Source organism: Lonchura striata, chromosome 1 (assembly GCF_046129695.1).
Source record: "Lonchura striata isolate bLonStr1 chromosome 1, bLonStr1.mat, whole genome shotgun sequence".
Lineage (NCBI taxonomy): Eukaryota > Metazoa > Chordata > Aves > Passeriformes > Estrildidae > Lonchura > Lonchura striata.
In genome coordinates, this window is record NC_134603.1 from 47,900,943 (window position 1) to 47,913,778 (window position 12,836).

The 12,836-nt window shown below is 39.3% G+C and overlaps 1 protein-coding gene across 7 annotated transcripts in view; it reads right to left on the reverse strand.

Annotated features, from left to right (window-relative positions):
• GREB1L (GREB1 like retinoic acid receptor coactivator) overlaps positions 1 to 12,836 on the reverse strand; it is a 133,082-nt gene that overhangs the window by 101,604 nt on the left and 18,642 nt on the right. The window contains exon 2 of one of the 7 annotated variants that reach the window (XM_021551540.2): positions 4,686 to 4,751. The exons of the other annotated variants lie outside the window; for them this stretch is intronic. The gene's annotated coding sequence lies outside the window, so the exon portion shown is untranslated. The remainder of the gene's footprint in view (positions 1 to 4,685; positions 4,752 to 12,836) is intronic. 7 annotated transcript variants of the gene reach the window in all.

The window sequence follows — 12,836 nt, forward strand, 5'->3', positions numbered from 1 at the left end:
ACACTGGAGCCACAGGTGCAGAACTCCAGTCCACTGAGTGTGCTAGAGGTGGTAAAAATATAGGTAGCTAGGTATGAGTTTTCCCCTGAGGAATAACTGGTATTACCTCACATGCCACCCACAGATGAGCCCATCCCACACTAATTGTTAAGCTACTTTATGTTGCCAGCAGCCAGGAATAAATGAATGTTTATTACAGTCATGAAAATGAGGGGCTAGTTAGCCTTCTTAAGTGAGATTGGTTTCACCTACATGAAACCTCACTAATTACTTTTTCTTCTTTCAACATTTGAGACCCGCTTTCACACACACCTCCTTCTTTTCCTCAATGAAAAGTTAGTAATTCTAATTTTCTGAAACAGCCAAGCATATAATTGTAATAATTTGTGGTTTTAACTGTTTCCCAGAGAACTGATTTTACTCTCCTAACAGTGCTTTCAGGACCTTCTTCATAAGCCTTTGTAAAATCAGAGCTCAGAATGTGGTTTCACCATACAAGTATTTTTCTTCTGTCTGTGCCAGTGTACCTGCCATGCCTGGGACAAAACAAGGAAACCACCACACATTACAAATACATTTGTGGCACAGTCTCCACACAGAGTAAAGCCTAGGCATCTGCTGTAAGTTAGGAAAAAACACTAGGATCTTCACTTATACAAATGTGCTTTGATTGAACTTTTCTTATGAAAGGAGTCCCCCACTGTGCTGCCCCAAATTCAGCCATACCGTCAGAAAGTGGTAGATATGTCTTTACAGAAGGTTTTCTGTGAGCTTGCCAATTTTCCTAAAACTATGTATTATGCTGCAATTTCTACATCTAATCCCTGATCCTTCTTTCTGATACTCCGAGACTCATTCCCGACCATCCTGCTTCACCAGCCTCCTTTCTCAGCATTCCAGTGTTCTAGTGTGGAGTCCAGCCTCTGCCTCAGCCCTCAGCTTGCTCTGGCACACCAGCACTTCCCACGTTCCACATCACAGCCGGGCATCCACACCCCTGCCTTGCCCTCAAGATTAATGTGTTTGTACTTCTTTGGTCTCTGCCCTTGGGTTTTCCTGACCCTGACTGTGACCTCCTTTCTATCCCAGCCACAGCCTGACCCAACAACTAAGCCAAACCCACCAATGTCCTGGCTCCAGCAGCATGTGATCAGACTGCTGAGTATCTGTGGGGATAATTAATCCCCAAACAGGGGAGGAGGTCTGTTAGTTGATTAGTGCAACTATTAGTTGATGGTCTGTTTTCATAAAGACAAGCAGAAGTCAAGCAGCACTGCCAGTATTCCCATAGATCAGCAAGAACACTGTGGTGCTCACTTCTCCCGTGTCTGTTTGGCAAATGGGAAGCAGAAAAGCTCTTTGGAGTTCCTCTTCTTGAGTCAGATGCTTCATGTAGAATACCAGTAATAAGGCAAGACCTGCCAGCAAAAAGGTGGTATTTACTGATAGCATGTCTGGTTTGTGTGGAAAGGTTATGGTGGTGGAAGGGTACAAGGATGACTTCTGTGAGAAGCTGCTAGAAGGTTCCTGTGCCCAACAGAGGCAATGCCAGTGGAGTCCAAGACAGACATGCTGCAGAATGCCGAGCCCATCAGTGACCATGGTAGTGCCTCTGGCATAACAGAATTAAGAACAAGTAGAAGTTGATGTGCTACAGCAACTGCAGTTGGAAAGAAGGGTGAGAACATGTGAAAAAACTCTGCAGACACCAAGGTCAGGGGCAGAGGAGGTGCTCCAGGCTTAGGAATCGAGATCCCCCTGCAGCCTGTGGTGAAGAACATGGTGAGGCAGGATGTCCTCCTGCAGCCAATGGAACTGCAGTACATGGTGGAACACAGATTCATCCACCTGGAGCCTATGAAGGACCCAAAACCCTGCTCAAAGGAGGCTGTGACCCCTTGGGAAACCAACACTGGAGCAGGTTGATGGAGCAGGCTGGAGCAGATTTTCTGGAGGACTTGTGACCCCATAAAGGACACACTGAAGAAGTCTATTCCTGAAGGACTGCACCCTGTGAAAAGGGAACCCTCTGATGAAGAAGTGGAAGAGTGTGAGAAATCCTCCTCCTGAGGAAGAAGGAATGGCAAAGACAACATGTGATGAACTGATAGTGCTGCTGCAGAAGAGCAGGGAGAGAAATATCACAGAATATCACTTCTGAGTAGGAGAGGACCCATAATGTTGAGCCCAGGACCAGGAGTAGAGTGGGGGGAAAGGTGTTTAAGAATTGGGTTTACTTCTTGTTACCCTACCCTGACTTCATTAGTAATAAATTAAAACTAATTTCCCAAAATTGAGTCTATTTTGCTCTTGATGGTAATAGGTGAGTGATCTCTTCTTGTTCTTATCTCCACCCAGAAGCCTTTTTCTGTATTTTCCCTCCCCCATCCAGCTCAAGAAGAAAGTGATAGAGTGATTTTGGTGTGCATCTAGTGTCCAGCCAAGTCAGCCCAAAACACAGCAGAAAAGTGAAAAAAAGATTTGATCCTTTTTTAGGTATTGCAATGGATAAATTTATGTGGAAACATATTATTCTGATATAACCCTACTGTCTCCTCTCCCAACTGTTTTGTCAAACTCCAGACTAGTCCTTCTCCCTAATCTGAATCCTTTTTACTAGGCCACACTGTGCCAGTTCTTGTCATTCTATAGGGGTTGAAGTTAAAAGAGTTTAGATAAAACTCCTGAAGTTTTATCCCGGATCAGCAGCTCTCTCCCATCATCCCAAGACTCATTACAATCCACAATGCCTATTTTTATACAAATTTGTCAGAAACACTTGCTTCCAGTACACTTTTCCCCCCATCATCTCAGCAGTTCTCAGGTTCCTTGTCAACATCTTCTATGTTATTGCCCAGCTTTGCCTTCAACACCCCTTCACTTCCCTTTCTGATTCTCAAACACTTCCTCGTCATCCAGCCAATCTTGATTTCTTTTAACATGTTCTTTCCTGTGGGAATCCGGAGCTTCCCTCTGGCTGTCCTGGAAGGCCTGGGACCCTGGCAGGGGGTCAGGAACCCCCCTGTACAGAGCCCCAAGAGACACTGTCTCTGATCTCTGTCCATGGAAAAGAGTTTTCAATCTTACAGGATGAATTACAAGCTCTAAGTGTTTGATATGAGTAATAATTAAGTGTGGCATGGGTGCAAAAGTAAAATTTTAGGATTCTAGATTAGGGGTCCAAATGGGACAAGATGGAGGAAATTGAGCGTGTCTTGTCCTTTTTCTCCTTCTTCATGCCCTCCATGTTTCACTGTAGTGTTGGCATTTTTCTATTGGTTTAGGCTGGGGACATACTGTTTAATGTAGGTGACAGATATTGGCACATTATTGTAAATACAGCACACGTAGTTTCTGGTGTATAATGTTTGTAACATCCCACTGAGGGCAGAGCCCCACACGCTGCCCTGCAGGACAGAGCTGCGGCAGGGCAGCAGAACATGTTAGAGATAAGCAAGAATAAACAACCTTTGGCAATGGGGCAGAAAGACAGAGATTTTTTACAATCTCGGAATCATTAATACCACAGATTCCAACACTTTCCCTTTAGTTTCCAAGCCCTCAAATTCTATTATGGCCAATCCAATATCCTTCTCAGTTTGTTCTATATCCTTCACTTCAAGCTTCCCTATTTTTCTCAGCCTCCTTGTTTACTCCCCCCATGATGATTTCCATTTCCTCACCATCTTCCACCTGCAAGTTGCCTAAATCCAACCAGTAAAGTCATACAGTCACACACACAACAGTCACCCTTAAAACCTCCTCACCCTCATTGTGTTATCTTCAGAAGGCTTGTAAGGAGCAGGGGTACAACTAAGGCTGTACAGCTGCAGGCTGTAACAGGATCATAGGGGACATGGAATTTTAGCAGTGCAGTGCTAGGAAGTTTCTAAGCATGAATCAACTAGAAGTTTCGGATCTTAGATAACTTTGGCTAATTTCTGAAGGGACAGCAAAGATGTAAACTCAAGATTAAATCTACTCCTGCCAAGTACAAAGTAATTAGACAGCAAGGATTAAAAAAAAAAAAAAAAAAGCAATCAAGAGCAATGTTTTCACAGTATTTTCCCTTCTGCGAAAAAAGCAATTGCTCCAGCTGTATGCCTGATGCCAAAAACTGCCAACAGCTGAACTAAGGGGACAGAGTAGTCTTCAACAGCCATTCAACAGCCTAAAGTTTCAGATATATGACTGAAGTCTGGAAAAGCACTAGGATACTGAACTGTGCCACAGAAACCACTTGCAAATCTCAGCCGATTATAAATTTAACCTACAGTTACTTAAAACAATAAAATAATATAATTTGTCTAAAAGTATTTGCTGTTTCCTGTCATTTGTTTCTAAAAGTGACTCTTCCTTCACTGCTGGTTTTAACCTTGGCAAGACTTTTATCCTTCATTTTGCCACCACTACCCTCCAGCTCCCAAGGGGATGCAAACAAGAACTTTTAAGCTTACACTCAAATGTTGCATTGATACATCTGGCTTTAGACCAACTTCTTTAACTTTAGACAAATTACATATGAATTTGCTATTATCAAACACAAAGTCATTGATTGCATAATTTCCAGCCTCTTTTGAGACAAAGATTCTTATCACAAAGCCAAAGTCCTCTTCTAAGTAATTAATCAACGGTTTTGTAAACCGTTAAGTTCTAGTATCACATCTACCATACTCCTACCATACCTGCATCAGAAGGCCACAAATTCAGGCAAGGTTCAAACTAACCAGCTGTATATTGATGAAACTTTCCTGTGTAAAGAGAAAAAAATAAAAGAAAAATAGATGACTTCCACATTTAGTCTTGGCAACCAGGAAAATAAAATCACAACAGCAAAAATTTCACAGGAAAATGATTCGGTCATCTAATACCTCTTGTCTTCTCAAGCTATTAAAGAAGGATACTGCCTAGCACTGTGTCTACTCCAACAGTGACTCAACTTCCTGATGTGTGACCTGCCCTGTCTTAAAATACTAGACTAGTATTTTACTACTCCAGAAATCATTCAGTACAGTAACTGAAAAGTATGGTTTTCAAAGTAACAAATAATAACTTTCATGTCTCTACTTCAATTTTTTAATCACTGTAAGGGGTAACTAAACTAAACGTTGCAGTGCAGACTTCCAGCATCCCACAGATGTAAGGTCACTGCATTACAGAGTAATTAATTCAGAATCAGTTTTAAGCTCATGGACACTCAGTTTTGAACACCTGAGCTAGGAAAGAGAAGACACAACCTATGGCCATTTATCCTACAGCTGCAATTCCCCCCAAACACATTCTGTCTGTTAGAAAACCAAAACTATTCATTCACATATTTTCAGCCACAGGTAAGTAAAGAGCTTTATTTAACATCCTGGGCTTAGCTCAAAGATGTCAATATTCAAATTTGTTTTAAAAACTTATTTTCAAAAAGTACATTACAGTCACCATTGGCACTTACAATCTGAAAGTAAAAGGCCACCAACTTTTTTTCTCCATTAAAGTTTAAACTAGAGTTTAGAAGGAAATGAACGTTATCTCAAAACCACAAAATATGTTTTAATAAGTTGATTTTCTTTTCTTTCCTAAAGATGACAATAATATTGCTAATCAAGTAGCCCTTCACAGAAAAAAAAAAAAATACAACTAGTGAACCAGTTGCTCCTGTTTTTCATGGGAATACGAACGAAAACTATCCAAGGCTAAACTCACTTAAATCGGAACAGAAGCCAGGCAGTTGCTTTGATTCCATCACCCCTCACAAAACAGGGAAGGTAAGTCAATAAACTGACCCTTTAAGAACTGTCTAGTTCAGTAATTGTCATTGGTATCCAGTTGGCATTTTAAAAAAAGTAGTCATGATCGTGACCTTTGCATTTCTGCAAACATTAGCCATTGTCATGAGGAAGACCCCTTTGGCCTCATAATTCACATGCTGTTAACAACCAGCAAGAACACAGCATGTGTCAGTTACTAAATAATGTAAGAAAAATAGGATGTCACACTCACACCCCACTGCTCTTGTGCACAACCACGAGTAGTGACCTCTATTACACTCAAAACTTTAGAAATATTAACATTAATCTGTTTTTTATATTTATGTGACTTTTTCAACTATATTATTACTACTTTGTGGCAAGATTAAGGATTATTTGGCTTATTTGTATTACTTCTATTTATTTCATACTATTTCTGTTTGCCTGGCTTCCAAGAGAAACACGGCTCATATGACATGTTTTCTGTCAACAACCTCTTAAACCCACAATTCCATACAAATGAAACAGAGGAACAGAGCTCTGAAAAATATTTCAGCTTCTCAATATTCATGAGGAAACTTAGCCAGCTAGACAGGACATTTGACTGTGCAATGGTAGTACAACAGGAAACTATTTGAAGGGCTGATCCTAACCACATCCTAAATCTAGAAAACATTTTAAATCAGAGTTTATTAACAAAGAAAGAGGCAAATCTTTAGGAAACTGGCTTCTTCAGTTCTGGCACTCCTGGAATTGCTTGTCAATACTTAATTTTATCACCTATCAAACCAACATGGTGCAGACAAGACACCCATATGCTGCTTTCAACTGGCTCAATGCCTGCAGAAAATGATTGTGAGAGCAGACCTGGAACACTTTCTGCAGCCCACTTCACCCAACAGAGTGACCCATACTAATCAAAGAAGAATAGTGAAGTGGTCAGATCAGCCCAAAAGCAGACATACCTAAAAGCCACACCAGAGGCTGCTTTCCCTAGGTCACACAGTGGCCAACAGCAGATACTGTCACAAACTCTGTGATGTTCCTGCAGTCCTAAGTATCTGAAATACTCTCCCAACCTCCACTGATCTGCAGCTCAAGGCCCATTTAACAGGAATGATAAATTTATCCAGCTGCTTTAGGAAGAACCAGGCCTGGGCCCTGAGAAAGGAGTGTGATAACCCACCTCACTCTGGTAATTATCACCTTTTGTTTGCATTCAGCACAGCCCCTGCTAATTTCATTTGATGCCACTCAGTTCTTTTCCTCCAGAAGACGTGAATAGCTCCCACCTTCTGTCCCATAGTATTTTATGGACCTCTGCTGAATTTGCAGGGCTGAAGTCTAGTCAATGTAGTTGATCCTTACATAGTAGCAGTTTTTCTACACTTGGATCAACCTTATTTCTTTCTCCATTTTTTTTTTTCCATTCTTAATATGTGTTATCACAGAAGCAAGACGAAGGAAACAAATTGCACGTGACCTTCAAAATGTAGGTGTCCTAAAGATGCATGTGCATAGCAGAATAATTTTTTTTTGCTCTGGTTTCCTTTCTTTTCCCACTAATGCCTCAACATTTGCTTTTCTTTGTCTTTCCCCCCCCCTACCTCCCGTCATTAAAGACCATTAAGCTAGCACATTAATAGCATTGCTTCTGGGCAGTAGCCCATTTAGAGCACCTATATAAAACTGACACACATCCATGCGCTTTCTAAGATGTATACTGAGATATTTCCAAAAGAGAACATTGTATATTCCCTGAACAGCTATTCCAGTACCTTGCCAGAATGGAAAAACAGTAGGACAATTGGAATTCAGCTCTATCCTTCCTCTTCTGTTATTAAAGTATAATTGATTGTTACAGTGGTTTGCAGTGAGAAGGAAGATATTGCATGTGAAAGAGAGGTAATAAACCATGGGTCAACTTAAACAGACTAGGAATTCTGCACATGGCAGCTGAACAGCCCAACAAGAACACAAACAAACATCTTTGTCAACTCATTCTGAAAATTCATACAAACCTGTGCTGCGTTCCACTATAACAAGTGTCCTCTAGGTAACAGGTTTCATTAGAGAAATTTTAATACAAAAGAGGATTAAATCATCACTGTGTGAAAACCAAAAGATAAGGTGGATTTCTCCTCTCTCTTCTCCTGAAGGCTGGCAAGGATCAGTGAAATTAAACACTGCCCAAGGCAATTGTTAAAAGTAGTTTGGCCATTAAAGTCATGTCATCTGCTGACCCAAATGACCTACATTAAACCCAGGCTAAAGGGCAATGTCATCTTTCTTTTCCTATAGATAGCATGACTTTGCATCTTCAGCACAAGACAACCCCCTTGGCCTTCTGGTTTCCACTGGTTTCATTGCTGCAAGCCAAAGTTAGTTGCAACTAATCTTTTGTACTCGTCTTGTACTTTAGTTTTGTGAAACAGAGCTCAAAACCACAAAATTTTCTCTCATAAGGTTATTCAACCAACACCTATCTAACCAGAGGCTGTAGAACCCCATATACTTAATTAAGAAAAATATTTAATTATTACTGGATACATTCAGTTCAGATAGTCTGAATAAATGAGATGTGATAATAATTTTTCTATTATAACATGAAGTGTCAGATGAAGAGGTTACTAAATGAATTATTTACTTTAGTCCTAGTGCATGACCAACAGCTTTTCCACACAGATTCGAGAGCTGCCATGTCAAAAAATGGGACATTCTTAAAAATTTTTGTGTGGAAATTCCATAAAGCCAGTTTAAAGGAAAAAAAGAGGATGAGAAAAGAATATGCTTTTCATTAGTCTCTCTTTAATGCAGTTATTGAGGAGAACCCCCCAACTTATTCAGTCAGTGTTTCTTATATAGCAAATGGTATTCAGCAAAGGCTGCTTGAAGAAGATATAAAGTAGTTAAATCTTGAAGCCTTAAAAGAGTTCTTGAATTATTCCTGTGTTCTGTTCTCCCAGAGAAAACCATTTCATCAAAACCAAAGGAATATTCTTATATTTAATTCCATCTCTCTTCAATGTGGGCTGCAAGACACAATACTTACTTACATTGCAAGAATTTTCTTTGCCAATAAAAGACACTTTGAAGAGCTTCCAATGTGCCAGAAATTAAATTTATAGCTTGATCCTGCAATGTCTGTGCCTCTTCAGCAGCCATCATTGCCAATGGGAATAAACTGGTAAGCTACCTAATGGCTCAGTAGAAAAAAATTTCATCTGCTGCAGATAATGCAAATTTATAACCCATTTGTGGGTTTTAAATACTATGCAATTAGTCTAGAAATTATATGTCTGCTAAAGCATTAAGTTGTTTTTATCCTCAAAGAATAAAAGTCACTCCCTTGTCTGAGCTAGGAGCACACTAAACATTCCAGCAACTAATTCATCTTGTTGGTTTTACCCATACTTTCAGTCTTCAAAATCTTTTAAGACTATTGCAGAAATGTATGTCATATGTAAGAATACAAAAAGCTAAGTCAGCTCAGAATTTAAATTCAATTTGCTTTTAACAGCCAAACCATACAGAAAAAGAAACTCCTCCTGTTTTCTCTGGTGCTCCACCACAGTTGGTTCTTACTGCGGTAAATACCCTTTTCCTCACTGAAGGGTAATAACTTACTGTTGAAAGATCTAGAGGCAAGTAAGAAGTAAATTCTTCTGGCTGCTATAAAGAAATAAGGGCATTCAAAATCTTCCATTAAAGAAACCCCAAACCAAACAAATCTAAAAAACCCAAACAACGACAAATGCAATGCTTAAAAAACCAAAAACAAACAAACAAACAAAAAAAAAAACCCAAGAAAAAAAAAAAACCACCGAAACTTAAATCAAAGTTGCCAAACTCTGATCTCAAATTCACTGTCAAGACTGGCACTCTTAACTTATGAAGCATCCAGTAGAATCTCCTAGAATCTAATCAGTGACCAGTACATTGAAGGGAAGAACATGCACCTAATGACTCATTAAAGTTTAAGTTTCATATTAATTTTATTGACGTCTTTCAGTTTGTCTGGAAGAATTATCTTCAAGAGAAAGAAGCCTGTCCAACAGAAACCTTTCTTAAGATTATCATGAAAACTAAGTTTTCAACAGGTATTAGAAGTGTAATCTAAAAAGTTGATCAAAAAGGGATAAAAATCATGTTTTTTAAAAACCAAAAGAGATAGCACCGATGAAAAAAATGGGTTGAAAAACTGGCCATTGTGCAAGACTTGTTCCTGCCTTTTGGGTGGGAGACCAAAAGAAGGAGGGAGCAGGGTTGATTTTCACTAGCAAAGTGGAGGGCTCCTTTGAAGCCTATGCAAATGCTTTTATATGATATTTGTTTAGATTTGGAATACCAAAGCATGAACAAAGCACCCTGATATCCTCCCTGCTCCCTAAAGTGGAGGCCCCTCCAAACTCCTCTGAAACACTCCATACATCAGAGATGGGTGGATGTCCATCCCTGTTCCAGCAGGGAAGGAAGATACCTATTACAGGATGGAAAAATTCTGCCAAGTGGGTGCTACAGCTTCCTGCCACATTAGCTTTCAATGATTATTCCAAGTTTGTCAAACAGTACTATGACTTTTCTATTTTATTTCTTTTTTTAAAAAAAACCAAGTTGTTGTGGACTCTTCTGCATTCAGGTCTGTCCTTAAAAACCTTACACTTCAGAGACTTTTTTTTTCCCAACTAAGGAATTTACAAGCCCTCCTAGTAAGCTTACAACTGACACATGTTGAATACTGGTAGCTTTGAATCTCAAAAGCTTCACAAAGCACTAATAATAAATTTGTTTCCCCCTCTTGCTCTACAACTTTCAAAAAACTCAAAGAAGTGCTGAAAGTATAACAACAGGTTTAAGCAATTTTAAAAAACTTCATTAAAAAAATTAACAAACAATTGTAAATATATGAAATATATGATGCACTACATAATTTTTTTGAGTTACACACCTTATTTCTCTTATGCATTATACATATTTTTTAGTGAGATGGAAGAAAGATGACCTTTCCTTCAGTAGTCTCACAAAAGTATACCTATTTTAATACATACATACACAATCATTAATTCAGCTTTTTGTATGTACCAGAAAAATTTAAATCTTGTCATGGATAAATGGCTTATGCTAAAGCTAAATGTGAACTGCCATTTTGATGTCAAATCACACTTTTGTCCAGGGCAATGTAACAACCACAAGTACAAAACTATTAAGGAAATAACCTAATCAAATTAAAGGCCTCCCTACAAACACTTAAAAACAATAACTTGTGAGAGCTGCGTGCCAAGCACCTTCTGTCCTTGGTTGCAGGGACTAATTCAGTCTGCATTCAGCTTCACCCCTCTGGCGTCAGCCACCCATCTGTCACCTCCCTTTTTCTGGGGTAATCTGCTCTGTACTTATCTGAACACTAGACTCCTAAGTCTTGTCTACCTCAAGAAAGTTACCTCTGGCTGATATTGGGGGTAGAGATGGTTGAGACCAGACATATGCCTAGCTGAGCACAAGCCACCGTCAGCAGCATCTGCAAAACCATAATCAAATGGTGCTCAACAGGGCCCCCCCCCCCCCACCTCATCACTTATGCTTCCAAAGAAACTATTTAGCTGCAAATAAGCAGTAATAACGTTGTTTCACCTTTATTAAATAAGTAGTCTACAGGCATAGTCAGAGTCTTGGCCAGATGAAGACAGCATGAACACTGGTGGTGATCAGCAGCATGGGGATGTCACCCACTGCATGGGTTTGTCCAATAAAAAAGGGCTCTTGAGTCCTCAGCAAAGGACTCATTTCAAGGACACTCAGAGAGAACAGTAGCTGTATTTGCCCTGTCTAGCAGGATTCTTCTCAACTAGAAACATTTCTGTCAGGCAAAGTGGAATAATTATGTACCATACCTCAGCTGCGTAGCACAAATCATCATGATGTAAGGACTTCACTACTTTCACTAATGTTTTTTTTTAATAGCACAGAGGCTAAAGATTTTTGCTGCAGCAAGAAGTCAGCAGGTACTAAATCAATTTAAATATCATATTCTTGGAGATACACTTAAAAGCCTGACCATCTCATTTATAATCCATTTTTAAAGTAAAGATGTGAACGAGCATATTTCTGCTTGATCTAAATGGACAGAGAAGCATCAGTAAAGTGTGTTCAAGTACAAGAGTTCTACCTTTTTCTTTGTTAGAAAAAAAGTAATTTTTTTCCCAGTTGCTTAATTTTTCAAGTATGATTTCACAGATGCAGTAGATAACACAGCTTACAAAATTTGGGTCACTCTCTCAGATATACTGTAAGTAGAGAGACAATACCCTGACACAAACATGAACTTCAGTTTCTTCACAGTTCTGTAGTCAAAAAAGGTACTAAGTCACATTTTGTACTCCTCACATCTGTATTTGGAGTTCTGTAATTAACATGATTTAAAAAAAAGCATTTTCCTCTGCCTAAAATCCCTACACTAGACCAGTGTGACATTTTGTGAATAGCTTCTGAGATGTAGCGCTGAAAATTTACACAAGGGAAGGCAATTGATTCATTACATCTATTTCTACTATATTTCTTTTTGTATTTTTTTTTTTGGTTGCCATTTCAAAAGGCATTGTTTAAATTGCCCTAATCTGCAAACAGCAACAATAAGTGTAGCAAATACTTGACAATGAAGATGTAAAGCCTCTAAAAACCTGTTACCTTAGTAACCACGGGAATGCAGGAGAATAAGAATACACGCAGTGTCAGGACATCATTTTGGATTCCACAGGGTTTGGGTTGAAATACAGTCAGCTTTCATTAGCTTTTTGTTTTTCCCAGTAGGTCCTTGGACTTTGAAACAAAACCTGAATGACAGCTATGAGCAATTCCAGCCTCACTCCTCATCAGCCACACCAAACAAAACAGCTCTTCACTGTGAACCCCCCCTCCTCTGCACCCAACACGACTCGACTCGAAACAAACATTATTTATGCTACTGACCCCTCTGGATATCACTAATAAATTGCATTCCAAAACGAAGAGTAAAACGAAGATCTACTTTCATGGTACTTAGATAATTCACTTTAAACAAATGTACTGCAATAAAACTAAAAAAAATGTCAGTACATCCTC